Genomic DNA, 15,039 nt, shown 5'->3' with positions numbered 1-15,039 from the left:
ACTGTGGGAAACTTTATAAGGGTTATACTTACTGTAATAAAAAGGTATTGGATCAGCTAAACTGTCGTAATAACAAATGCTCTAATTTACTGCAGGGTTTCTGACCCCATAGCCCACCTGACAGTATACTAGTGTACGTACACTGATACAATAGTATTGTTTATTAAAACCTGTAGTTCCACATTCATTTCAAACAGCACGTTCCTGAGAATCATTCTTCTAGCTTCACCTAACCTTACTAGAATGTCTTGGAGCAGTGCAGGAAGCATGCTGAATTCCTGCTGTACAATGACTCAATTCATGTACAGTAAAGTGATTTCTCGGAACCATGCTGGTTTAAATGATGTGTCTCATTCTAATTTACTGCATGGCTACTTTTCACTGCACTTAAGTTTGTAATTAAAAATGTACACACTAACTAAATGCTAAACTGTCCTTTGTTTGTCTTGGGGGGAAAAAAAAAATCTGCTTTATGCTTAAAGGATGTAACGAGAATGCTTTTCCTCTAACAAGCAATTTCTTGCATGCCTTTGATTTCTAGCTCTGAATTGCATACTCTGCAAATGAAAGTGGAGACAGATGAAGCTTTCTCCTCATGTCAGATGTCACTGTTGTGCCAGGTACCCCGTGAAGCCACTGGGGGTGCTTCTATTTTCACGCTGTTCCGGGACATTTCAATTCTTTCTTTCTAGAAACAAGTTCTGGACCTGAAATGATTACTGATGCCTTCAAAGCTTCATTTTGTCTTCAAGTGCTGATATTTGAAATGAACTGCAAACAGCAGCAGGGCACAAACCAGCCTGAGGTCGACAGACTCCTGTCTGCAAAGTGTTTCATTTCCACCTCCTGAGCTCCCGTATCTGCAGCTGTGCCCTCAAAGCCAATGTCCCCTGAAAACACATTTAACGTATTGTTTTACATGTAACGCACTTGGATTTTAATGGACACTTAAAACAGTCACCTGTCAAATAGAACACAGTAACCAGCAGAGAATTTAATGAGATCCAGCATTTAATTCTGTGTTTTGTGTGTGTGTGTGTGAGTGTCTAGGCAATCGATCAAATGAAATGGAGATTAACTTGGCTTTTAACAGAGTTGTGTCCCAGAATGCCTGCCTGCACATCCGCAGGTTTTATTGAGGATAATCGGACACCGTATTATCTTGTTCACACCACACCCCACCTCCCTGCTCCCTTTAACGTGAGACTGCTGGGCGCGCAGCTCCGGGTTCAATGAACCACTCCCTCCAGAAGAAACAGCTCCTCACATCCAGACAACCCCAAAAAAAACTCCTGTCTCACTACCCCCTCAGAAACAAGGGGATCCATTTAAAAAAAAAAGAAATGAGAAGTAAATCTTCTCTATTCATGTGTGCCATGCTATTTCAATATCTGCCCCCAGACAAGGCAGAGCGGTGTCGCTTGCTTTGCATCTGCTTTGTGAAGTCACTGCCGCCATGGACAAATGGAACAGTCTATTGACACTGCGAGTTTTGAAAGCTGCACAATAACAACGTCAATGACAAAACTTGATGTTCCAAGTATCGAAGCCCATCCCCCATAGGGAGGGTCCTCTTTCCTTCAGGTTGAAGCTGCTGCTATCTGCCTCACCTCGGTGTGCCCCTGGGCGTAGTCTGCAATAAGCTCTGCCTCTATTAGCCTAGCAAACAGCTGCCTGGCGCTCCAACACTGTGCTCTAAACAAACAGGATCAACCTCTGCCTTCCATGATGCCATGCCCCAGTAACCAAAACCATCCACTAAAGCACACATAAAATGCTTTAAATGCCTTACAGACTTTTCAAACTTAAAACCAGTACACCCCTAAGGTTTGCCCAACACTTTCAACCTAGTAGCGATCGACAGACACAGACACAAGTCCCAGGTTTCATCTACCAATCAAGAAGCTCCACCCCAGGGCACACCCACATGGTAGATTGGGAAAAGAAAACAAAAGTCCTGCTGGGCTCCCAGCATATTACAAATGCATTGTATATTATACCTAGCCACTGACTGCAGTGGTTACACCCCAGCCTATACGAGTCTGTGGGGTTTTCAAGGATTAATGCAGGGTCCTTGGGCCTCTCTACTGCCTCCCTTGGTATCAGTTTTAAAATGCTGGCTTGGAATTCTGAAACAGATGTGCTTCCTTGAATTACGGTCTCTGGCTCTCATTTTAAAATAACCCCTGGCTTTGATCCTGGTACACACGCGTTGCTTTCAACAGCAGAGCCCTGTTAATAATACATGGCTGTAAACCTTAACCGTCAATAATGTATTGCTCCTCATCTCTCAAAGGAGAAATACGCTACAGAGGGCAAGAGGCTTTCTGGTAAGGTGCCGTTTGAAACCATTAGGCTGGAGCAGATGAGACCAAGGCAGTTTTAAACGCCGACATTGCAGTCCTGCTCTGTTAAAGGCTTTAGGACTTTCCCATCTCCACTACACAGAGGTTTGTTTGGTTGAGGTTATTTGACACCAGAAGCTTACATTTCTTTGCACTCCCCCCCCCCCCCCCCCAGGTGGTAGAGTTTCTTTCAGAAGCATATCCCCTATAAACACCCAATTTGGGCTGCCCAACAGTAATAAACACTCGTTACTGACTTCAAAGTCCTGTAGCCACCCTTTTAGGAACTGCACAAGCCTGACTGTGGCACAGAACAGCAGCTACAGCAGTCGCACGAAGCCTCCATTACGTGTGTGCAGTAGCTTTGCATACAGTGCTGAGTTTCGGGTGCTAATTTGCGTTGCAGCACCAGTTTCTGAGCCGCGCAGGAATCAGGCGCAGGTCTGTGTCCCGCTAGGCAGGGAGCTCCTCAGGTGACCTGCACCCTTGCAAGCACAGCAATCAGCCGGAGCAAAGCGGCTCATAGAGAGTGCGGGTAGACTGCTTGGAGCCTCTGCCCTGTCCTGCTCATGTACTCTAAACACTTCAGAGAGATATGGAAAGGGATCTATATATAAAGAGTACTGCAATGCTCTCAGAAAGCACTCATTCCTAACAGTGTTTTTGTTGTCAAACTGGGAGAGGTTGCTGGATAGCCACTGCAGGTGAGACACGTCAGTCACAATGTGACCTGTGAAACCTGATCTCATAGCAGCGCTGTGGCTGAGTGGAGAGTGGAATGTTACAGGCAGGGTAGAGGACCCCGTTTAACAGCAGAAACAGATTACAAACACAGACAGGGTGCTCCTCATCTGCAAAGAGAGAAGCGTTAGTGATGCCCTGCGGGGATACTTACCCCCTTATTAAAGCTTACCACAGTTCAGCCATGGCATTCTTGCACTATTACCATGCTTTCCTCAGTTATACTATGCAGTTACCATAGTTTACCTGGGTTTGCCATGTTTATTACAATGCTTTACCATACCTCGCTATTTGTTACAATGCTTCCCTATGCTTTACCATGCTTTCACTGTGCTTTATTACACTTTGCTATGCTTTTACTATGGCAAACAAAATAAAACACATACACAACGATCCTGACATACGCCAGATTACTTGTGCTATTTGATTCCAGTTAGGTTGATAACGATGGCCAAAACATCCATGTTCTAAACGTCACGAAGATGCCAAACGTGGATGCACTGTTATGCCATTACATGTGCTTCTTAGTGTTCGAGTTATGCTGTTTATGACGTCATTTCCACAGAACACGCTGCTTCACTGAAATGTGACAGAAACTGTTTAAATAAGTATAATCACGATTGGCTTGAAGCTAGGAATGTGACCATCTTTAATAAGTTTATTTAACATGTTCTTATTTGCAGATCAAGGCTTTTCTTCAGCTCAACAAGCGATTGCAGATTACACTTTTTTTGAGTGTTAATGGACTAGTAAACACACCGGGAAGCAGGCTGATAACCTGAGCAGATCAAAAACTGAACCGAGATAAGCGAGCCAGAGGAAAGCAACCTCCCAGGCAGGAGCACAAACCTTGTCTCCAGAACAATGTGGGAAACACACACAGCTGAAGGACACTTAACAAAGCTAGCAATGCAATAACTAATAAGAGCTAGGGGCTGCACCGTAGCGGGTCAGCTGTGAGTGATATCAGTGAGCTGCCACAGAGCAAGTCAACGAGTACCTAGCAGCTTTGCTGTCGTTCTGCTCGGAGTAACAAAGGCTTCTTTAAGTGAACACGAGCTCAGTCCTTGGGACCTCTGTTGTGTGGCTCCTGTGGTAGCACCCCATTCATTTTGCACACCCGGGAGGTCATGATCAGCACCACTATTCCCAGCACTGATTATCCATGCATTAACACAGACTATCAGCTGGAGCACTGCTGACAAGGACTTGCCTTTCCTTAATTGGTGCCAGCCCCAGAATGGTGCTTGATGTGTCAGAAGGTTCCCTCACTGAGCCCTGCAAAGGCTGCTGCTGTGATGTTTGTATCTGGATTTCAGGCTAATTAAACACACTGAACACAGTCTGAGAGCAGCAGCCAAACAAGAGAGCCCACATGCTCTGCCAAAGCATGGAAAAGTAAGAGCAACTAATGCGCACGCTCAGAAAAGAGGGGGTTCTATATTGTCTGGAAGCCCTCATCCTGTTTAAAAGACCCTTCCTAACACACAGAACCACAGAGGGTTCTATACACTGAATTCCACATAGAACCAATGTGGTGCAGCAATTCAATGCACAAGAAATGAAAACCACGCTGCAGCACAGACAAACAACTGACACCATACATAATAATAGGAAGCAAAGAACATCCCAGCAGAGGTAAATACGCCCAAGTAAATGTTGCAATCAGGTTCATGTTTTCTCAACACAGCGTAGGTGTATTGTGCTGTGAGGGAGACAGCAGGGGCTGGGCAGGGAATGGTTGCAAACTGGTATTTCTGCTCCAGCATTCATCACCCCGCCACCACTCCTGACAAGGGCTAAACAAAGCACACTGCCCTGAACCGGCGCTGGCCAGCAATAGGGGTTGGGTTTGGAATACGCATTTCCTCCTGGTTTCTCGCTATACCAGCCCAGCGTCATGCACAGCACCAACCCAACAGGACCAAGAGCAGCAGAGCTGATCACTCTCCGGTTGTGACCCCACCAGCCACTCTTTTGGCAGTGGCAGTAATGCAGTGTCTAGCTCACAATGCCAGGATGGAAGCTCATGACGTGTGGGTCTCGGGATGGAAGTTCATGACGTGTGGGTCTCAGGATGGAAGTTCATGACGTGTGGGTCTCAGGATGGAAGTTCATGACGTGTGGGTCTCGGGATGGAAGTTCATGACGTGTGGGTCTCAGGATGGAAGTTCATGACGTGTGGGTCTCAGGATGGAAGCTCATGACGTGTGGGTCTCGGGATGGAAGTTCATGACGTGTGGGTCTCAGGATGGAAGTTCATGACGTGTGGGTCTCGGGATGGAAGTTCATGACGTGTGGGTCTCAGGATGGAAGTTCATGACGTGTGGGTCTCAGGATGGAAGTTCATGACGTGGGTCTCAGGATGGAAGTTCATGAGTGTGGGGGTGTTCTTCTGATACATTCCACAGCGGAAAGCCCTGTTCTAAAACCACTCTGCCAGCCCCTGCCCCTTACTGGACAAAAGAGGTGAAACAAGAAGAAACGCATAAAGAATTAGAGGCAAAACAAACTCCCTGAATAGCCAGATCAAAAAGCAGAAGTGTATTACGACTGTGCCTAAGTATATGTATTTATTAAAAGTCATCCAATCACAAAACAGAAGTAAAGCTAAAGAAAATGGTACTTTCATTTTTATAAAGTACTAGTATAGTATAGTGTAGTATAGTTATTGACTGAAGTCTTTTTGTATTGGCAAGGTATATCACACTATTATCGAGGTCAGTGTAGCACATTTACCATTTTCTGCATGCCCCTGTTAAACAGCCTAGTCAACGTTTGTGACAAATGAGTCGGTAAATTTCTCTTGTGGTGCAAATAGGACACACAAAAGTATTAGAGCTACATTCGTAAATAACTAGCATCAAGCACCGTGTAAAAGAATAGGCTGAGAACACAACTCGCTGCAATGTAATGGAACTCAGGGCACTCGTCTCAGCTGCCAGTTGTAAATAAAAAATCTGTTGAATAGATTTCCGAATTCCAGACTCAGAGAGGGCTACAAGGAGTTGTGATTGGCACCAAGCAGAAAAGAAAGCAGTCCGTTTCCTCCCTTAATTGCCATGCACTAGAATCCCAAGCATGTGTCTTGGTATGTGCAGCTTTGCTGGGCTGTATCGGATTTCACAGCCACTGCAGCCCATCTGGCCAGGGCAAATCCATTCAACCCCAAACCCGTGCTTACTGGAGGAATTGCAATTTTAAAACCAGCTAGCTTGAATCCCCAAACAAAAACCTTGTGCTCACCCAAATACACAATACCTCTTATAATAGCCAGTAATCATGCACTATTTTGATGTTTTAGCTGGATCTTATATATAAATCAAGCATTTCTGGATCATTCTGAACTCTTAACCCAGTACTAGCCAGCATGCTTCACTCCACTGTATTTTATTTGATTGTATTTAGTGATTTGATTTATTGAGGGGGAGGGGGGAGGCAGTAAAGCAGAGGCAAACACCAGCATTGAGAGCAAGGAGCAGCTGTGTTAAGAACTGTGCTGTTTAAACTGTCACAAGAGTCTCACTAAGGTTGGAGCGGCATTACAAGTGGGAGAATCTCCGGTCCTGGAAGAGGAGGAGATGCAGACTGCCCAGTTTCACCCTGAGATCTCGTTTAGCTGCAGTAGATAACGATCTCATTACATCAGGCTGCAGGGGAGCAGCCCCCTGCCAGGCATGATCCTGATCTAATCCCAGATTCAATCTCTCTCCTCCACTGGGGAGCCTCTCCATGCACACACCCCTGAGAGATACAGGTCCATTAATCCTGGGGAGTCACAGCACCGTGATCAGAACCACATGCATGGAAATCCTTTCCTAGTGCTATAGCGTGCCAGCCATACATACAGCTTCATGTAGGAGTCATTCTCAAGTGCAGTCAGCAGCTTGGAACCCTCGAATGCTCAAGCATTTCATTCAAATGAGAAAAGCTACTTTATTTATGAAACTAGACTGTGTTTCTTGTACATAACAATACAGCACATCACATATTGCATATCTGGCTTGTGAGGCTGGATTTAAGAAAAACAAAAACAAGAGAGAGCATTGTATCCTATAGGATACAGAGATGGGCATTACAGGGTTATTATCAGTTCAAATGGACCGAGTGAAACGAAGCAGAATTGACTCCATCAGGAGTTCACCAATAACCTGGCAATACAAGAAGCAAAGCACAGATACAGGAGAAGTTGATACAGATATGTCTGGCTGGCGTTGGAACTCTGTAGAAACAGTATTGAATTTTCTTTTTCAATATCGGTCTAATATACTGAAATAAAAATTGATCCTGAAACAATTAAAAGCATATGAAAGCTGTGAGCACGGGGGAGTGCTATTAACAGGGTTGGACTGTGTGTGCAAAGGAACAGGAAAAGGAAAAGCAATATTTTAGGAGAGCTAGCGAGAAGCAACCTGGCTTCAAGAAGGAGCGGTTCGATTTCTTGACAGTTGCATAATGTTCAAATGTTTCCCAGCCCTTTCTGGAAACAGCCCCCTTAATGTTTTCTGCTGACATGATGGGAGACAGGGGCTGCTGCCCTTTCTTTTCAAGCTGGTCATGGGGGAGCAGTTTAAGAAAACTGTCGGCACCTTATGATATCATCCGCCTTCACGCACCTGGAACACGCTGTATTTATTAAACTAGTGACTGTGGTGCTGCACGTTACAAAACGCATGGCAATGCTTACCCACAAAATTATACTTTTTTTGTGAAACAATGATATTATGCAGCATTCAGAGTATTTTTACAGGTGTGCAATTGTTCTCACACACACGCACACACGCACACACGCACGCACGCACACACCCCCTCTCCTTGTAACCCTGCCCTTGACGTGCTGTTAATGTCTACAGAGCCAAACCCAATGGGGCTCGTTCTCAGCTGATCTGTGTTGTGTGACTCACAGAGTTATTTTATGATAAATTCATGAGACAAGCAGCTTCTATCCCCCCCACTGTCTCTTTCTCGCTCTCTCAATCTGCTGTCGAGTTTTCCTTCGCTGGAAACTGATGCAGTGTATAATCATTACTAACCGTTGAGAAGCAGTATGGGGATGTCAGATTCCCACTATAATTTCACAGAAAGCTTAGGCAGAGACTGCATGCAGGTTCAGAGCTCTATATCCTCTGTGCACACACCACACACATGCAGGTTCAGAGCTCTATATCCTCTGTGCATACACCACACACATGCAGGTTCAGAGCTCTATATCCTCTGTGCACACACCACACACATGCAGGTTCAGAGCTCTATATCCTCTGTGCACACACCACACACATGCAGGTTCAGAGCTCTATATCCTCTGTGCACACACCACACACATGCAGGTTCAGAGCTCTATATCCTCTGTGCACACACCACACACATGCAGGTTCAGAGCTCTATATCCTCTGTGCATACACCACACACATGCACATTTTGAAATACTTTGCAGGGCCCTTTCTAGCCTAGAGGCAGCACTAGGCTAGAGCCCTTTGTTTTTCCACTATCATAATCACTTGCAAAAACTTTTGCCTAAAAACAAATGCCTTTACAGCAACCCCCCAATCGGCTTGTTAAGACCTCTCTCAGCCAGCCACCAGACATATTTGAAAAGGGAGCCATGCTGACGTGGAATAAGATTGCCTCAGATATCACAAGTGTTAGTTTTCCTGTAAAAGACGCTCTATTTAAAATGCCAAAAAACTACAACCCTGGCAGTAAAACAGTACAGCTCCTCTCCTGGCGTGAATGATGAAACCCTCCATACCCAAGATTTCCCATTGCTTGTTCCAGCTCTACAGATTCAGGGTTTGCTTTGATGTATCTTGTGAACATGCCTGCAGGGAATGAGAAGCAGAGGGCATGTAAATACCTATTGGATTTTTTTTTCCTTTTATTTCGCTTCATATTTCTGCAGAATTTCTGCTCTGAAGATGCTGCACAGCCAGTTGATTTGCTCTTTGAAGCTGGCACACTGGTAGTAAATTATTTATCTCGGGGGCCTGCCTGAGACGGGAGAGCTGAATAACAAGTGAATCCCAGACGCAGGCTGCATTTCCTGCAGGGAGGGGCCTCTGTCAAGCAGCCCATAATTAAATACAAGGGGAAAAAAAAAGAATTCATAGAACAGGTCTGCTGGGGAGATAACACGAGAGAAAAACCAAACTCTCATTTCATACATCAACTAGCAGATTTCCCAGGACTTCATTAGAGATTCTCTTCACCAGGGGACATCTGAATTGCACTGCAGGTGTGAGAACGAGGCCTGTGTGCAGCATCCCCTGTCACCTCTGAGCAGCGACTGTTGCCAAACAAATCATCCAAACCCAGCAGCTAATTATGCTAATTACCACGTGCCGTATATTCAAATGCAGCTAAATTACCCTTCCCTGGGCGGGCTTCCCAAGCAGAAAGCACAGAAATGTTCTTTGTATGTGTTTTGATTTGCAATGCAGTGACACTAATAAAACTATTGTTTTTTAATTAGAAAGTTGCAAGCCCTTTTCTGGCTTCATTTGAATACACTTCATTTTAAAATAATTGTTTTTCTCTACAGCAATAACTCTAAAGGCATCACTGTAGATGTCAAAATCTATTGAATTTCTCTGGGTTCTGTTTGTCTGCTAGATGCAAAATGCTGTTGACAATGGCAGCACCAGCACTGACATCGAGCACCCCATCAAAATGGAATAAGTGGAAACATAGACGGCATCAGAAGAGACAAACTGTATGAAGTCGTGGGTCAGTGGAGATTCCTTCCTCTTTCTGTGCCTGTTATTTACAGGATTAAAGGAGCTGTGCTTTTTCATGAGAGCTGCAGGGACACAGAGAGGAGTGCTGGACTGAAGCCTTTAAACAAGACCAGTCAACACTCACCCAGAGAGTCCCTCTGCTTTAATGAATGATCTGGAAACTGGAATCATAGTACTGCTGTCCTTGGAGGGACTTTAAATACGTACCAAACAACACATGCATTTTCACTTTGCTTTCCCGAAAGAGATTTGGAAATTTAGTTATGCAAGTGTCTTCACTGTTCTGATGAAGAATGAGAGGCTCGGTCTTTCTGAAATACTGTGCATCGTGTTATCAAAGTACAAACAGCAGACTATTACATTGCATTTGAATATTAGAATAAAACCTGAAAAAGGCATGTCCAGCTCCCAAATTATTGTTTAAATTATAACCAACAGTACCTTAATGCATTGCTATAGCCTTTCCCAGCAGAGTTTTTATTGCCTGATGAATGTAATAAATACATAAGCTGAACATTTACAAAGAACCTCTCTGGAACCCCTGATTTAGTTTGGCTTCTATATAGAATATTAGTTCCAAATAGAAATAAGAATTCGATGCTTCATATCTGGAACTGCTGTAAATGGTTCTATACAGAACACTCACAGGAAGGTAGGCTTATACAACACAAGGTATTTGTTTATGTATTCTGAGCACACACGTTTAGCTCCTCGATGTAGCTCTGAAATCTAGCAACCAGCTTTCATAACTATAGTGTGTCAGTGGGGAAAAAATATATTGATCGCTATCTTAGTTTAAAAAATATATATATCTTGCAAGTTACTTTGACTGATGGCTACAGACCACAGGGTGAAATGAAGAAGAAAAAAACAGATTATTAAAGTGGCCACAGTTTAGAATGGGGGAAGGAAACCCAGTTCTGGTCCCGACTGGGACAAGCCCAATGCACGGCACATGGTGATGTCACCAGGTGCATGTTGGGTAGTACAGAAACGTGGTGCACATTCCAAGACACCTCACCTGGGCCAAGAAAAACGGGGCCCATCTCAGCTCTTATTTGCGTGTGGCGTTGTGCATGGTGGCTTAGCATTGCGGATCCATGCCTGTACAATGCATTTACTGTGCTTTACATGTGTTTGCAATTGACCATGCTTTACTACAGTACAGCTTGCCTTGCTTTTACTAGGTTATAGGTTACAGTAACACCGGCAGCGTTCTTGAATTCTTTGTTTATACCAGTTAAAGAGAGTCCGCCGCACTATCCTAGACCACAGTGGACTGGTTTCTACCTGCATCCACATCACAGCACACTACAAGATTGTGACCCCCCCCCTCAATAAATACAATTTAAAAAATAAATAAACACGACTAAATACTTTTTTATACAAATCAATATACAATTACCCATTTATACAGTTGGGTTTTTACTGGAGCAATCTAGGTAAAGTACCTTGCTCAAGGGTACAACAGCAGGGTCCCCCACCTGGGATTGAACCCACAACCCTCTGGTCAAGAGTCCAGAGCCCTACCCACTACTCCACACTGCTGACCTAATATACCAACTATATTAAGGATGTGCACGTTTTCGGTTTTTATGAATATTACCCCTAATCATAATGCAGAGATGCCAAAGGCTACGATTTGGCTGTAGCAGCTGCTATTTTTTGGAGATACTGCTTCGGCGCTGCGTCGAAGGGGTATGTATAATACTACGACTTGTATTAAATAAATACATGATGGATACTCCCTAAACGTTTATGAAATATATATGACATCATTATATTGCACATTGGGCTTATAAAGACCCTGCGCTTGCACTGTAGTTTTCTGAAAAAACCAAAACTAAAAACAAATTACTTGTAGTATACAGGTAGCGTTTAATGCACAACCCTATAAACCCTAATTTTATACATGAATACGAAAATATCTGTACCTACAAATAATAGCTGATCTCTGTTTATCGCGGGATGGGATTTTTTTTTTTTTACAGGACATGATGGGACAAGAATTTAAAAAAAAAAAAAAAAAAAAGCACACAAAGTTACGGGACGGTAATAATTTTGAGAGGACAGGATGGGACAGGACTGAAGTTTCATTCCCGTGTCACTCTCTAACAGACATAGACTGCGCTCCACCTGGTGTACGGTGCCTGTAACTACAACTCAACGAATAAACCAGAACTGCTTTTGATTCGCGGTGCAGCTTATGAATGATTGAGTCATTGTAACAAGAAGCACTGCAGTATGTATTTATGAATGCATATTTATTTAAAACTGCATTTAACATAAAAACTGAACTTAGATTGTGTGTGTGTGTGTGTGTGTGTGTAGCGTTAATAAACAACTTAAAGTTTTTAAAAACATTTCTTAAAGCAATCAAAAAGAAATGGCAGAAATCACAGGTAAGTAACACAAAGCTATATATTAAAATAGTGTAATAGATATAAAATGAAAGAGGTATATTATAGAGCTGTTCGAATATGACTTATTTGCTACTTGATTCATATAAACACAACTTAAACGAGCGTTAGGTGTGCGAATCCCTGAAGCGCTGTATTCCAGACACTAAACACAATGCCACTGGTGCAATAACATACAGTTTTAAAAAGAAACGAATAAATTGAAAATAAGAATTTTTCATAATAAAAGCTTTTCAAACCACCGAGACCAACTGTAAACAAACTCCATCATATACATAACATGAGCATGGCAAGGCTGTAACTTATCTTGAACCCAGGGGGGAGAATGATAAACCCACGGGACCCTGTGACACAACACGCAGCATCTAGTGCTGCTGCTGGTGTGAATAAAGGAGCACCCCTGAGCCGGGAATCAAGTGACGTCTAACCTAGCTATTAATACACCGCAAGAATGGGTTGAGGTTAGAGCTTCAGACATTGCCCCTAGAGCGACAACTCCCGAGTGCTGTTTTAATACCTGTCCATTTTCGCAGCTCCACCTCGAGTCCACCTCCCCGAGTGTCACACCTTTTCCAGATGGTTCCCTCATTACTTTGTGCTCGTTTGCGTTTCGTAAAGAGCTGCCAGCGTGTTCTGTATCGCCTCCCCAATGCGGCGTCTCCGCTCTGCTCTTGAGAAGCGCTCCATGCGACGCGGAACCTCATGTTTAATTAAGACCGCGTTGCAGGTGAAATAAGTCCCTGGACGTCTCGGGCTTTTTGTTTTCTGTTCTCCGCCTGTCTTGTAGAATCAGGCAGGTCATTATGTTTCATGAGAGGAAGAGCTGTACAAGTTTGAAGTACAGGGAAACAAAGTTTGGGCACTAATCATTTTGTTCTAACTGTACACTAAAATGATTAATTGGGCCAATTAAGCTTCTAACAAGCATTTAATTGGTAATTTAGGGTACAGTTGGAACAAAAACCAAGAGGGACAGCGGCCCTCCAGGACCAGGGTTGAGTAGCACTGACCTGCACTCTCCAGTTTCTAGCACAATGCTCACAGACAGTGCAAGCCGAAAAGAACCGTTTTCTGCCATATTTTTCTACACAAAATGATAAACGCCAATCTGAAATTAATATTAACCTGACGTGTAGGCCTACTCCTGCTAGGGGGCATTGCCTATGCCCAGTTATTGGAGGGTTCAACCTGCTTTAGAGATAGCATCGCTAAGTGAGCAAACAGTACTCAATTCCCTTGTGGCAGGGCAGAAGCCCTTCTGTAAATAGGGTGGGGTGGGGTGGGGAGGAGTATGGAAGGTTTGCAGGGATGGGGTTAAATTGGGGGACTGGCCACATCTGTGATTGCTGACAGGGTTAGATTTAACCCCATCCCTGCCAACCTTACATTCCCACACGCACTACTTACACAAGCAAAATATAGAAAATACCTGAATGATGCATTTCTGAATTTATTATGATGATATCATTACACTGATAAACTCCTACAAACAGAAAATATATATAGTGATTGTTTAAATCATACATTCTCACATTGCTTAATAATGTGTATTAAAAATATATTAAGGGTCATTGCCTTCTCTGTAAACTAATAGTGTAGTCAGTTGAAGGTAATGTCACTTTATTATTGATAGTTCTGTCACGTGTTCGTAATGCTTTGACTTTAAAGACAGTGCGTTGCGCAGACCTACCACTAGATGTCAGTAAAGAGGATGAAGCGCTTCGTGAGATTCGGATCAGGGAACCTTTTGGTGAACCAATGGTTCAAAGGGCTTAGTGATTCACAAGGCTTCACTACAGTAGAAAGGGGGGGAAGGTCCATATTAAAATACGTTTATTTAGTCACTGTGTGCCCAATTGGACCATGTTAAGTTTCCTATCTCTATCTATTTTATAATGCATGTATGTTTTTTCAATGTTTTGGAAGGGCAACTTCTTGCACTCCATAGAGTTCACACACACACTGCTTTCAAGTGTATTAAAATTCAAATAACCGAAGGGGATGTAGTGCATCATTCTTGTATTTGAATCTATCTGCCAGTTTATATTATTACTACTATAGGGTGTTGTATTTAGTGAACACTACATACTCTGTGCTGTAGCTGAACCTTTACAATTATTATTAACCTTTACAATAATTTACAATTATTTTCAATCAGTGTAATACTAGTACATGTGGTGGAAATTAAGAGCAAGAGTGCTGTACACATTGCATTTACAGCTATCAGCAGCTTCACTGTATCTATACAGATGCCTTTCTTTCATTACACTTACACTTCCTTAGTGCTTCTGAAGCACAGGACTCCACTCAGCCTCATCACCGGCAGCTCCAGAGGATGCGATCTGACTTGCAGCTCATTACCAGATAATGGGGCTGCATTCATTGGAGGAGCCCTCGCTGGGGCAAGTCTAATGCACATCATTAGAAGAGTCATCTTCTTCACTAATTTATTCCCCAATCTAAAGCCATCACATCAAGTCAAAATGCAGCGGAGGAAACAAAAACAAACAAAAACAAAACAAAAACAAACGGCGCAAGGCAGAAATCCGACAAACAAGATTGTTATGGAACACTGTCTGTGTGATTTCATCATCTAGTTTTAAAAAGTCCGTCCCACCCTGATTTGTATTTCTTTCCACGTGTGTAGCATCACAGTTCTACTCGTACTCCCCTTGTATCACACATCCTAACAGTTAAGGTGCCCTGGCTGCTAACTGCAGCATCTTGATATTTTAACAGCTAAAGCAAGTTGCAAGTTTGCAAATAACCTCCTTCAGCAGTTGAATAGACTGTTAGCGT

Source organism: Acipenser ruthenus, chromosome 21, assembly GCF_902713425.1.
Source record: "Acipenser ruthenus chromosome 21, fAciRut3.2 maternal haplotype, whole genome shotgun sequence".
Lineage (NCBI taxonomy): Eukaryota > Metazoa > Chordata > Actinopteri > Acipenseriformes > Acipenseridae > Acipenser > Acipenser ruthenus.
Note: the sequence above shows the minus strand (reverse complement) of the source record.